This window comes from Carassius gibelio, chromosome B14, assembly GCF_023724105.1.
Source record: "Carassius gibelio isolate Cgi1373 ecotype wild population from Czech Republic chromosome B14, carGib1.2-hapl.c, whole genome shotgun sequence".
Classification (NCBI taxonomy): domain Eukaryota; kingdom Metazoa; phylum Chordata; class Actinopteri; order Cypriniformes; family Cyprinidae; genus Carassius; species Carassius gibelio.
Window position 1 is genome coordinate 7,882,620 of NC_068409.1, and position 14,144 is coordinate 7,896,763.

Sequence of the window (14,144 nt, forward strand, 5' to 3'; positions counted from 1 at the left end):
CCAGATGTAGAAGCCTTTGACACTTGTAAACGATTTATTTTCCCTGTAAAGGTTTTATAGCAGTATTGGTGATAGCCAATTGTATCCAAAGACAAGTTCTCAAATTTCAATGGAACCTGTTCACAAATATCCCTCATGTGGTATGGTGAACTGACGTCTTTACAGAGTCTCATATCTCATATACTGTGTAGATATGATAGCTTCTCGCTTGCCCTCCCCACCTGCATGTGTTGAGTGTTGTAAAATTACCATACTCATTAGTATGGTAGTTTATACCATATATATATATATATATATATATATCATTATAGTTTCAAATACTTACTGAATTTTTCCAAAAGAGAGAGCAGTGGGAGATGGCAATCTGCAGGTACCAACCGACGACCACCAACTGCAAAGCCCCAAATTTCAAAAACTTGCAGTTTGTGCTCAGTCAACTTTTTGGACCATTTTGGATTTTTTCTGTAGTTTTTTATTTATTTATTTTATTTATTTATTTATTTAAGCTAATTTGCTTTGTTTTGTTAACTTCAAAAGTAAAACTATTTTAAATATTTTCAGGTTCAGGATAGGTGAAGTAAAAGGTTAAAATAAATCCTATTTCAGGCTGCTAAGTATAATAAAAACGCTGTCAAATGAACTTTTTTTTGCTCTTTTTGACCACAGATGGTCAAGATGTTATAAAACATGACAAATAACAATTTCTGGGGTCAGAATTGTATTGAAAAATGTGTCCATTTGTCTCTGTTAGTTGTTTACATCAAAAGTTATGCCACTTTAAATCATATTTAGATTTTTCTGGTTTGGTGCAAAGGGTTAAAAATTAAGCATTTTGGACATTATTTCAGCTTGGTACCCAATTTAATTTTAGAATAGACACTTGAATGATAAAGAAATAATATGTTGTGGAAAAAAAATCACCCCATGCGCTTGAGAAAACGAAAAAATAGTTGATCCTCAACACATCTTTGGCCATTTTTTTTTTGCTCTTTTTGTCCAGAAATAAGGTCAATATGTTGTCAAATGTCAAAAATAACCATTCCATTAAATTCCTGGGGTCAGAATTGTATGGGAAAATGTGTTCATTTGTCTCTGTATGTTGTTTACCTCTAATGATATGCCACTTTCTATTTCACTTTTAGATTTTTCGGGTTCCGGTCGGGTGCAGCAAACGGTTAAAAAATAACCCTTTGGGACATTATTTCAGCTTGGCACCTGGCAGATTCTGAAAATAAACACTTTAAGGATTTTAAAAAGCCAGGGGCTGCGCGTGGACCCCTATTTCCATCTAGACTACAGTAGTGTTTCTGACACTGGTCACCTTGCTCTACTTGGAGCGTCGCTCGGCCTGCACTGCTCCACACACATATTCGCTGAAGCTCAGCTCAGGCTGGAGAGGAATCCAGGTCTGCCAGCTGAGCCAGAGAGAGGATGTAGTTACAGGCGATTGGGGGATAAAGCCCTCCTGCAGCAAATCAGTGTGTTTTTGTAAGAAAAATATCCATATTTAAATTGTTAGAAACAGTTTCTGCTAACGGCTACCTATTGTGGTTCATGCGTACAACAGTTAGTGAAAGTTAAAGAAAACTGTTTCTAAGGACATTGTTCTTACAATAGACTAAATCACAGTCAGTTATGATTCTATGGTTATATTTCATCATGTATTTTATCTAAAAAGGTTTTTAATTCTAGTAATAGAGTTTATATGAGGATCAGAGGATGAGGGCAGGCCAGGTAACACCAGAGCAAAGTAATGTGCACTTACTCATCAGTGTTCAGATCATCTTGTCTCCTCACAAAATAAGTGCAATTATTGGACTGTTGGACTTCAAATCAGTAGGATCCGAGGTATCAACGAGCTGTTTTATGGATGGTAACTCTAATATTATTACTGAAATATTATTAGTTATCAGTTACACTTCTAGGTATTGCACAAAGTAGCCTAAGATTATTACTATAACTAGATTATAGTGTAACACTTTATTTTATCTGTCCTTGTTACATGTTCTTAATATTATAATAACAATAAATTATGCATAATTACATGCAAGTAACCCTGAGACAAACCCAAATCCTAACCCTATGTAGTTAATTAAAACTGCCCGACGCATCACAGGGACACCACTTCCTGCTCTTGAGGACATCAAGAGGAAACACTGTCTACGTCCAGCTCGCAGCATTCTCAAGGACTCCTCTCACCCTGACCACGGACTGTTTAACCTCCTGCCCTCTGGGAGGCGTTTCAGGAGCCTCCGGACAAGGACCAGCAGATTCAGGAACAGCTTTTTCCCTAAAGCTGTCTCCTTGCTGAACTCTGCCCTCTGACACCCCTCAACACCCCCCACACCACACACACAGACTCCTCCCCCTCTTCAACACTACATCTGACTGATTTATTTATTTATTTACAACAAGCAAAAAACTTGTTATTACTTGAACTACTGTCTGTTCATCCAGGAACACTGAATAATCCGTTTGCACACTGAAATAGTTTCTATGCACTTTACTGTCCATTGCAATAATGTAATTATGTTCATATGTTCTAATAGTTCTATTGTGTTCTAATGTGCTAATAGTATTTAAAATCTGTAAATTATATTCATAATACTTATCTGTATAGTTATTGTACATATTATAGACCTTTATTCTGTGCTTACTGCTTATTGCACTTCTGGTTAGATGCTAACTGCATTTCGTTGCCTTGTACCTTACATGTGCAGTGACAATAAAGTTGAATCTAATCTAATCTACTGAAATGTATAATTACACTGTAAGGACATCTTAATAAAGTATAACCACTCATTACTGCTGGTCCAGCACTGATTATGTGTTTAAAAATGAGTTTTTAAGAAGCCTTCATAGTAACACTTTAATTTGATGCTCCCTTTTAAACATTTTGTGGACACTAACCATTCAAGTCAGGATTTAGACCGTATCAGGCCATCCTTAAAAATATTCTTGTTTGCCGTAACCCGACCGACCCTGTCAATTTAGCACCGAGTCAATTTTTTATTTTTTTTTGCTATTAGTCCCACCGACTTGCAGATTGCGTTAAGACCGACCGATTTTTTTTACTCTTCAAACAACTAATACAAAAGCAATAAAATAATATTAATTATATTTAAATATTGTAAATATATAAATTTCCTAGGCCTACATACAAACGCAGGCTATCTTCTATCTTGGTTAACGGATGTCACTCAATGTCCTGTGCATTCACTTTGTCTGCTCTCATCAAGGGGCAAGGAAGTCGACCGGAAGTTGAAGTCGGGTGGGTGCCGCCATCTTTTAGCAGAACTTCACTTGCGTTAGCATTCCCATTGACTCCCATTCATTTTGGCGTCACTTTGACAGCGAATAACTTTACATCTGAGGCGTTTAAAGACTCTGTTTGTCCATTATTTATGTCTAAAGATACACGACAATGTATAAAGGGCTCCATTACCTTCTATGTTACATTATGGCCCCATATAAACAGTTTTTGTAAAAAATAGGCTAACGATTGCGTCATAACCACTCGGCTCTCTGTCGCATTACCGTACAGACAGGAGGAGAAGCTCGCAGGCAATTAACTTAATATGGCGTACTGGCGTTACATTTTAAAATACTATACAAAATAATTAATCAGAATACTTACTCCTGCTCACTCACGACAAAGAACTCCCCGCTCAAGATCGCCGTCTCTGCAAGATTAACGATGGCAGTTTGCACGCACAGCCACTTAGAAGATTTACATCTGGCAGACAGGTTGCTGACGTCGTCAAGCTTCGTTTGAGTCTGCGCGTCAGAAACGGAAGTGCTAAAAAACCCTAAAACTGGGCTTCATTTGTCTCAATTGAGTTCCAATGGGGTCGCTGTGTCCATTTCTTTTACTGTCTATGGCTCTCATTCACTGTCAGAGTCAACAGTTCGCGCTTGGTAATGATGGCTGCGGCTGCAGTAAACTAAATGTTCGCGGTCACTGTTCAAAGTCATACGGGTTCGGGAACCATAATACATCTAAAAAATTTATTAAAACAGCTCGACACCGCTTTAACTTTAAATTCTGGAGAAACTGTGCCCAGATCTTTTACCATCCCTTCTATTCTAAAATCTGAGACTAGTCTAGTCTAAAACTTCAAAAATCTTTTGCACAAATCGATTGGACCAACCAACCCAAGTTTCTAAAACAAAAATAGGAAATTAATTTTAACGGCCTTCTCTCGGAGCACGTTTTTTTTTTTTTTTTTTTTTTTTTGGAACACGCATCACACAGCATCTGCAGCTTCGGACACATATGCATAACAGCAAATAATACTTCTGCACAATGTTTCTCTTTCTACAACAGAAATGTGAATTCTGCCGGTATTCAGACAGTCACATGCACACAGATACAGATTCAGGCTAAAATCGCCTAGGGCTGTCAAAATAGCTGAAAAACTAAATAAAATTTTTTTACTTAAATATGATCAAAATTCGAATTGTATTTTAATTTAAAATGCATAATTTAAGTTAGGTTGAAGAAAAGATTTTTGCTTCTCTTCTGGGGCCTCAAGATAGCGCATCGAGCAAAATATTACTGCACGTTTATTCAAAGCATTAGAATACATGACTGTGAAAAAAAAATATTTTTAATAATTTTTATGAACCAATTATTATTAATTAAGTTGCTTAAAGAGCTATAAACAAAACAGCGTCATGTATGCATGCATTCTTAAATAAATAAAAATGGTGGAAAACCAGTAACACTGAATACATTTTTTTTTTCATTTAAAACATGAGATGCAGTGGGATGGGGAACAAAAACCCAACATAAAGTCTCGAGGTATTTCAACCTGGTCTCACAGAATTCCGTGAAATGTCCACGGGCCCTTAACTCAAAATCCGTGAAGCCATCACGGAATTGCCCCAAATTCCGTGACCCGGCCACGGATATTTCCCCAACGCAAGTCAATGACACTGACCTCCCGTGGTCCACACACGGATACTCGTTTCAATGACGGAGTACAGAACTCGCTGAACGGACGTGCTTTCTCATTTGGAAACGCAACATTTGAAGTATTTGTTTCTTTTCCAACATCAAATGCCATAAAGACTTTAACTAGACAGCTGTTGTAGTTATTGCATTGTCCTGTCATCATAAAAATTACGTTTGTTTCAGTTAGATAACCAAAGTCCCGTGATGGCACGGACCTCAACAACCTGACCTCACTCACTTGTTTAGGAACTTGTAAGCTTTTCGTCGACTCTGTTGCAATGGCATGTAATTAACTTGGCATTTTTTTCTCGTCCTGTCATCATAAAATCCAGTTTGATGTCGTTTTACACACATTTTGGCTATAGTCAGAGCTAAAATCTGTGATAGGAGCACGGAGTGAGTCTGTGCTGAGATCACGGATAACTCTAACGCAAGTCAATGAAACTCATCTTCCGTGGTCCACACACGGAAAGGCAGTTCGTGATTTTGTCACGTAATTTAATCTATTTATTCGTGGCAGGCACACGTTTATTTCCTTATTTTCGTAATTGCAGCACGTTTTTTAAACTAATGCATTTCAACTGGAGGCATATTTCGTGCATCAGCACGATATTTTCTGATTAATTATTATGTTGGCTTCTTTTTTTTCTTATTATTATTTTTCTGACAGAAATTCTGTACGCTACTCCTCCTAGGGCTTTAAAGCCACAAGCCCCAAACTCGGCAGACACCTGCGGGATAGAGCGGTGCTGGTTGCTATATCTTTTCAGACTGATCAGACTTAAAGTTTTTTTTTTTTATTAATTTTTAAATGTCAAAATACATTACCCATAGACTTACATTATCTGAGAAAAATTGCGCCCCTAGTTGCAATAACCGAGATTAAAGGGAGGAGTCGGGTTTTGTTTCACTTTTAAACCGGTTAAAAATACCAAGTAAATAATACAATTTCACTCAAACTGACAAGCTAAACCAACATATCTGATTATTACAGGGGTCAGGGCTCATTAATAATTGATTTCTGGGCAGAGAGCAGTCAGAAAGACGAGAGAAGAATCACCCCTGCTAACACACGACGTAACAGTTACTTAACGTACTGGTAATTTTTGGTAATTCCATGACTTACCAATTGACAACGTAACTACGACGTCGCATGCCCGTAATTTTATTACCATCACATTACCAACTCACAACGTCGTCAGTACGTCCTTCCAACGTGACCAGATAACCAAGAACGTCCCAGATAGGTCCTCTATTGGTAATATATTGGTAACTTCATGACTTACTGGCAACGTAACTACAACGTCGTATGCACGTAATATCATTACCATATATTTTTTTACGTTCTTTATATGCTCTCTGAGTATAGAGCCATTTAAAAAGTGTAATTAAACTTCAGACTCAAGATTAAACGTTCCTTAAAGATAAAATATGTTTCTTTTCACCAAGTCAGAATATGGACATGCTTTTAATATATAGTGACGTGACATACAGGCGCGCGCTTCCACAACTGACGCACCGCGCGCACAGTATTGACAAGAAAAGAGTTGTGAAACTTTCTATCTCGTAAGGAGTTATGAACGTGAAATAGTGACACAGACTGGCTACACCATCTCATCTGCAGCAGAGATTGTTATGTATGTTGTATCAGAAGGACAGCGCGTTTGTTTGACGCACTTTTCACTTCAACTGTGTCTGACAGGAGAATTAGCTTTCTGAAGTGAGTTTTACAATTTATAATAAATAAGTTGGTTGATAAAATGTATAAAACAAAGTAAAAACAAAAGTCTAACGTCGCTAAAACCTTTTTTTATTATTTTATTGTTTTTATTAGCCTTCTAGCCGTTGAGTTACCATGGCAACCGCGTATACATCAGCTGCTGGAGAGGAGAGGACTCGTCTGACATTTTCTCTGTTTCTCGTCAGTTATACCAAAGAAAAGGCCAACAACTGCGACAGATTTGTTAAGTAACACGTTAATATCATCCACAGTCTACTTTAAGTACTTTTTGTTAATATTTATACCTCTGTGATTATGGTATTTTTCCTGAAATGTCTGCTATCAAGTATTACGCTAGCATAGAAACATAATTAACGTTATAGCATATTAGATTTGAGCCCTTATTAATGAAAGTTTGGCCTTTTAATTACATCTTATGCGTAAAGGATCGGTTTTGATCGTTTTGTAAATGTTTTTGATGGTAATTTGTCAATAGATAAATGAAGTAAAGTTAAGCTAATTAATTTAACCTAAAAATCTGCACTGTAGAGTCTATCAGTGACGTCACTTGCGGTCTAAAATGGGCTGAAACTATTTCAAACCACTGTTTCAAGCTTGTTCTGATTTATCATTGTAAACAAATATTGATAAAAAAAATTGTACAGTGATTTCAGGAGTGTCTTAAAAACCCTCTAAAACAGAGGGGCAGTTCCAAGAAAATGTCTAACGGGAGCTGCTGACAGAGATAGAAAACACAGGTGATGCTACAAAGCTTATTAAATAACTTCATATTTATTTTTTACAATATATCATCATGCATCTGTAAAATCTAAACATGTGAATTCTGGTATCTAAAGATGTTTGTATGTTTTCCATATTGCTATTTTTCTTTTCTGCATTTCCCCTATTCTCTAGTTTGTTTATTTCTAATAAGGAGCTGGAGGCCGTGAAGATACAGATCCATGATATTGTGGAGAAGCAGGCCCAGCTGAGCGAGTGGAGAGCTGTGCTGGAAATATTCAGGGGTTGATGCTCATAAGTCCAGGGTAAGTATACAGCTAACCCTCCTACCACCTCTACTCTGTGTGGTTCTCTGCAAAGACCCGGTGTACCCAGGATGCGATCTTCCCAGATGTCCTTCACCCTATTTCATAGTGTAAGACATGATCCAGGCCCTGGGCGACGACCTCTCTCCATCCGCCGCCTCCGGTCTTCAGGATCTCCACCAGAACCCGATTCGCTCCACTTCGCGAGACAGAACAAAACGCTGTGATCATCAGAGACTCCATCGTCCGGCACGTTTGCGCTATGTTAGCTGAAGGTAAAGTCCACACTGACTACTTCCCTGGTGCTCATGTTCTTGATATTTCTGCACAGATTCCCTGAAGAGTGAGGTGGGCATCAGAGTGGACGGAGACGCTGAAGAGGGACTTCAGGAGCCTGATCAAGACGGTGCGCAGCATATCGCCTGCATGATGATCATCGTGTCAGGACCACTTCCCACGTATAGATGAGGACATGAAAGGTTCAGCAGACTTTTTGCTTTAAACGAATGGTTATAGTCATGGTGTAAAGAACAGAAACTGCCTTTTGTTAATAATTGGAATCTTTTCTGGGAGCTAGGCTTTTTAGATCTCCTGTTGGACAACATCTCCAGGACACTTCGCTCCATATGACTAGTAAGCCAATTCTCAAATAACTGCTATGATGAATTTTGTTCTACACGCTCAAATAGAAGTACTACTACAATAAAGATTGTGTTTGTTCCAGTGTTAATTTTGACAGGCATTTTTGATTTAGCATTAGTCTAAACTCCACCAAACTACTGCTATAAGCATGAGCCCTGTCAGACTGGTCGTGGCGGAGGTGTTGCAACAATATATAGTGATATTCTCAATGTTACCCAGAAAACAGGATACAGGTTTAACTCTTTTGAAACACTTCTGCTTAATGTTAGACTGTCAGACATGCAAAAGAAATCTAATGTATCTCTTGCTCTGGCTACTAGGGGTGTGATGAGACACTTATCCCACAAGATGAGACGAGACACGAGACTGGGTTCATGAGAGCGAGACGATATATATATATATTTTTTTTAAGAAATCCTCAATGATAAAATAAATATTTCATTTTTCTCTACTCCTTTTTCGTAGTACATACATTTTCACATCAATTTATTAAACATTAAAAAAAAAACATATTTAGGGCCCTAATTTTTTCCCCAGCATATTATTTTTTATTATTATTGTTAACAAATTCTGTATTTTAGCATGTCTAACTATTTGAATGCATAACACAACTTAATTTATTCATTTTATTTTTTCTTAAAGGTAGCCTTACTGACATAGATATAATACCTCAAAGTGTAATTACTGACCACTTCCTTGTATCGTGCATGCTGCATATTAGTGATATTAACTATATTTCCAAAATGAGCATTATGAGTTTAAGAGCCTTACATTACATTTATAACAATCATTGTTAATGTTTGAATTGTATTTCAGGGCAGTTTGTGAAAAGAGATAATCAAGAGAAGTCAGTTCCAGATCCACCCTCCACACCAGACCTCTCTCTCACGAGGATTGCTGTCTACTAGCATATTGTGTTCTTCAGCTCTTCAGACTTCGGTGGATGCAGATATTACTCAGGGACATGAACACTAGAATATTGCAAGAATAGAGAAAGTAAGAATTACTTAAGATTTTAGAATTTAATGTTAATTGCTTAAACATATACAGTATTGTTCAAAATAATAGCAGTACAATGTGACTAACCAGAATAATCAAGGTTTTTAGTATATTTTTTATTGCTACGTGGCAAACAAGTTACCAGTAGGTTCAGTAGATTGTCAGAAAACAAACAAGACCCAGCATTCATGATATGCACGCTCTTAAGGCTGTGCAATTGGGCAATTAGTTGAAAGGGGTGTGTTCAAAAAAATAGCAGTGTCTACCTTTGACTGTACAAACTCAAAACTATTTTGTACAAACATTTTTTTTTTCTGGGATTTAGCAATCCTGTGAATCACTAAACTAATATTTAGTTGTATGACCACAGTTTTTTAAAACTGCTTGACATCTGTGTGGCATGGAGTCAACCAACTTGTGGCACCTCTCAGCTGTTATTCCACTCCATGATTCTTTAACAACATTCCACAATTCATTCACATTTCTTGGTTTTGCTTCAGAAACAGCATTTTTGATATCACCCCACAAGTTCTCAATTGGATTAAGGTCTGGAGATTGGGCTGGCCACTCCATAACATTAATTTTGTTGGTTTGGAACCAAGACTTTGCCCGTTTACTAGTGTGTTTTGGGTCATTGTCTTGTTGAAACAACCATTTCAAGGGCATGTCCTCTTCAGCATAGGGCAACATGACCTCTTCAAGTATTTTAACATATGCAAACTGATCCATGATCCCTGGTATGCGATAAATAGGCCCAACACCATAGTAGGAGAAACATGCCCATATCATGATGCTTGCACCTCCATGCTTCACTGTCTTCACTGTGTACTGTGGCTTGAATTCAGAGTTTGGGGGTCGTCTCACAAACTGCCTGTGGCCCTTGGACCCAAAAAGAACAATTTTACTCTCATCAGTCCACAAAATGTTCCTCCATTTCTCTTTAGGCCAGTTGATGTGTTCTTTGGCAAATTGTAACCTCTTCTGCACATGCCTTTTTTTTTAACAGAGGGACTTTGCGGGGGATTCTTGAAAATAGATTAGCTTCACACAGACGTCTTCTAACTGTCACAGTACTTACAGGTAACTCCAGACTGTCTTTGATCATCCTGGAGGTGATCATTGGCTGAGCCTTTGCCATTCTGGTTATTCTTCTATCCATTTTGATGGTTGTCTTCCGTTTTCTTCCACGTCTCTCTGGTTTTGCTCTCCATTTTAAGGCATTGGAGATCATTTTAGCTGAACAGCCTATCATTTTTTGCACCTCTTTATAGGTTTTCCCCTCTCTAATCAACTTTTTAATCAAAGTACGCTGTTCTTCTGAACAATGTCTTGAACGACCCATTTTCCTCAGCTTTCAAATGCATGTTCAACAAGTGTTGGCTTCATCCTTAAATAGGGGCCACCTGATTTACACCTGTTTCTTCACAAAATTGATGACCTCAGTGATTGAATGCCACACTGCTATTTTTTTGAACACACCCCTTTCAACTAATTCAACTAATTGCCCAATTGCACAGTCCTAAGAGCGTGCATATCATGAATGCTGGGTCTCATTTGTTTTCTGAGAATCTACTGAACCTACTGGTAACTTGTTTGCCACGTAGCAATAAAAAAATATACGAAAAACCTTGATTATTCTGGTTAGTCACATTGTACTGCTATTATTTTGAACAATACTGTATATATTTAGATATATTTTTGTGGCAGTGTGAACTGGCCATAATGCTGTATGATAGGTGTGAGATTCATTAAACTTGATTTGCTATAATACATCTGTTCATAAGCTATTGCATATTATTTTCAATGAATTATTTGTAGTGGTTTGGTTAAGGGTGTGATTAGCTGAAGATTATTGTGGGATCTTGTGATTAGTTGATGAATGTGTGCATTGTTAATGATAATATTTAAATGCAATGTACTGAGTGCCTACTAAGACTTGCATGTTGTGCATAATGTTTTGACCCTGGATGCTTACAGAAGGGTATAGATATTTCAATATATGGAAATGTATTTGTGGCGAGTGGGGCGGGGCCGAGAGGCGTGGGAACGAGGAGTGAGGCCCCGCCCCACTCGCCACAGTATTTATTATTAATATATCTCAATCTATGTGCTTCTGTATGGGCTGAATGCTTTCATTCATATTTCGCTGTATATCCTGTTTTTATTAATAATCTGGGTGTATTACTGTTCATATTTGCTTGTTAATAAATTAACTGAATTCATTTCGAGTATGTATTAATCTTTCACAGCTGCTGAAACATCCTTTAAATTAGTTTGGGCATATGAGGACATAAATTAGGTTCAAGTGCTGCATGTCCGCCCATAGAATAATTATAAAAAAAAAACAACTGACCAACTGATTACCAGCACACGACCACCGATCCGCGACGTTGCCACAACGTCGCAGTTACTTACTGGCAACGTCACAAAGTTACGTTGTGGCGACGTATACGCACCTTTCACTTTTCCGGTTGCCACGACGTAACTAGTTACGTCGCCACGACGAAACTTTGGTCACCAGATTACGTCGCAGTTATGTAACAGTTACGTAATGTTGTTAGCAGGGACTGCTGCTGTCTCCACGGAGCTCACAACGAGCGAATTCACTCTTATTTAAGACCTTTTAAAACGGCGATTGCACGCAATCCACACGTTAGAACACACCAAGAGCTAAAATCAGATGTTTCTGAACTGTTTAAAGTAATAACATGATATATTCGCGGCAGCCAAATGTCCGCGAGCTCGCGATGTATTTCTCTGAACACTTGAAGAGAATTTACAGCCTGTCAGATTAAAACACTGCAGCGAAACGGCACAAAACAATTAGAAGAATATATTATACACATGAAAATGAGTGTTTATATGTGCTTGTGAGATTTTATCTGTCAGGCTGAACCTCACATCAATTGTTATCCATTGTCACAACATGGTAAAGTCATTTATATATATATTTTTAAGAGCTTCTTAAAATAAATATTCCTGCAAATGCACACAATCCACCCATTAGAACACACTAAGAGAAAAATCCAGGGGTTTTTGAGCCGTGTATGTGTGCAAAATGCAATATTTGACATCGCGAAGGAAAAAAAAGTCACATGACAGCCGCGTTTGGGGCGAGATCAGACAAACAGGCTACACATTTCATTCACTCAAGCTAAATCAACATATGTTATTATTACCGGGTCAGATATCTCATTAATAAATTATGTCTCTGACCAAAGAACAGAGAGAAAGACGAGAGAGAAATGAGCACTTCATCAGCATTTTTTAAGAGATTCCAAAAATAATATCACAGCACTAATCCACCCATTAGAACACAACAAGAGCAGAATTCAGGTGTTTTTGATATGTTTATGTGTGCAAAATGAAATATAATTTGACAGCGTGATACAGCTTATGAATACTGGAAGGAAAAAAGTCACGACAGCCTTTTAACTCTGGAGTCGATTAACGCATATACGCGTTTTGAGTCATTTTCTGCTGATAACCCTGACAATTAGGCTACTTAAATTACTTTTTCAGTTTTAATCGTACAGATAAGAGCAATACATCAATCGAATCTGTAAAGGGTCTACTTTTTTTGGATACAAACATAATAACAACAAAACTTTGTGCACTTATAAAATAAAGATAACAAACAAGGTGTGCTGTCTTCAACCTTGTCTGCGCTGATCTTCATTTACAAACACGTCATTAAAATGAACTGTAACTCCATGAATACTCAACGAAGAGACATGAGAGATATATCTATAGAAAGCTTGACATGTCTACTTTTAAACTAAACAAGTGCTGCCGAACAAATATTCTGTGATAAAGTACGCGATGTCCTTTTTTCACGTCTCCCTTCTAATGTGTATGGAAGGCCAAGAGGGTCAAATACACGTTAAATACGTGTATTTCACGCGTAGACAACACGTATTTAAAGCGTTAAATACGCGTTGTTTACTCGTGAAAAATCAGCGTGTATTTAACTTGTATTTCACGTTTTAAATACACGTTAAATACACGTGAAATACACGTGAAGTATGCCTTAAAAATCAGTTTGAAGAGGTCAGTGTCATTGGCTGCTGAGGACTTGGGTCAAACCACTTCTGTGTGCTTAGAGGGGTGTACCATTCATAGACAGGCAACCACCATTTAACATGCTATAGATCAGCTTATTCAGCCTTATTATTTAGTCTTTTTTCTTTTCTGTTTTGTATAGTCTATAGAAATAATATATTTAAGTTTCAGTTTTATGAAATATTTATTTTTTAATAAATATTAATTAAAATTTTGTGGTGATAGTATAACGTTTATAAAAGTTACAGTATTTTGTAATGAAACAGGACTTTTTGTTTAGCTCTTGACTCACCGAAGTATACTATATATACTGTCCCTTCTTTAATTTTTCAGTAGTGTGATAACTTAAAATATGTTGTCAGTACTATTAAAATAACATTAAATTGAATGGTATTTAGGAGATTATGGTTTTTGCATGACTTATTTCGCATTCAGCTAGACAACCCTGTCGTAGCTGTTATCATAGCCTAGGCTTTTTATTAAAAAAGAAAACAGCAAGGGACCATGGAAAAAGACTGTTGCAGGTGTATTTTTTATGGTATTATTATTTTTTATTTTTTGCAGCGGGGCAACTCAAGAATGTTGGGCACACAAGTACTGTGGCTCTTTTGCTCCATGGCCAAGATGGCCAAGCCAACATCAAAGTTAGTTCACTAACTTTTAATTCTAGTTATTATTATTATTTTATTTTCCACAGGACAACACAAGAAACTCACTG

General features: G+C 37.3%; 2 long non-coding RNA genes across 7 annotated transcripts in view; both read left to right on the forward strand.

The window, feature by feature from the left end:
• Nucleotides 1–6,022: 6,022 nt before the first annotated feature.
• On the forward strand, nt 6,023–8,044 carry LOC127971921 (uncharacterized). Of its 4 annotated transcripts, none has more exons than XR_008156966.1 (4): nt 6,023–6,677; nt 6,792–7,435; nt 7,593–7,723; nt 7,833–8,044. It is a non-coding gene; the product is annotated as an uncharacterized LOC127971921 (long non-coding RNA). The 4 variants fall into 4 exon arrangements; XR_008156965.1 differs by having other exon boundaries at nt 7,612–7,723; XR_008156967.1 differs by having other exon boundaries at nt 6,792–6,920; nt 7,343–7,723.
• Nucleotides 8,045–8,056: 12 nt separating this feature from the next.
• The window catches only part of LOC127971920 (uncharacterized), a 35,093-nt gene continuing 29,005 nt past the window's right edge, over nt 8,057–14,144 (forward strand). Inside the window, exons 1-3 of one of the 3 annotated variants that reach the window (XR_008156962.1) lie at nt 8,057–8,356; nt 9,182–9,361; nt 10,371–10,873. This is a non-coding gene — a long non-coding RNA (uncharacterized LOC127971920). The other 2 variants (XR_008156961.1, XR_008156963.1) reach the window with 2 other exon arrangements.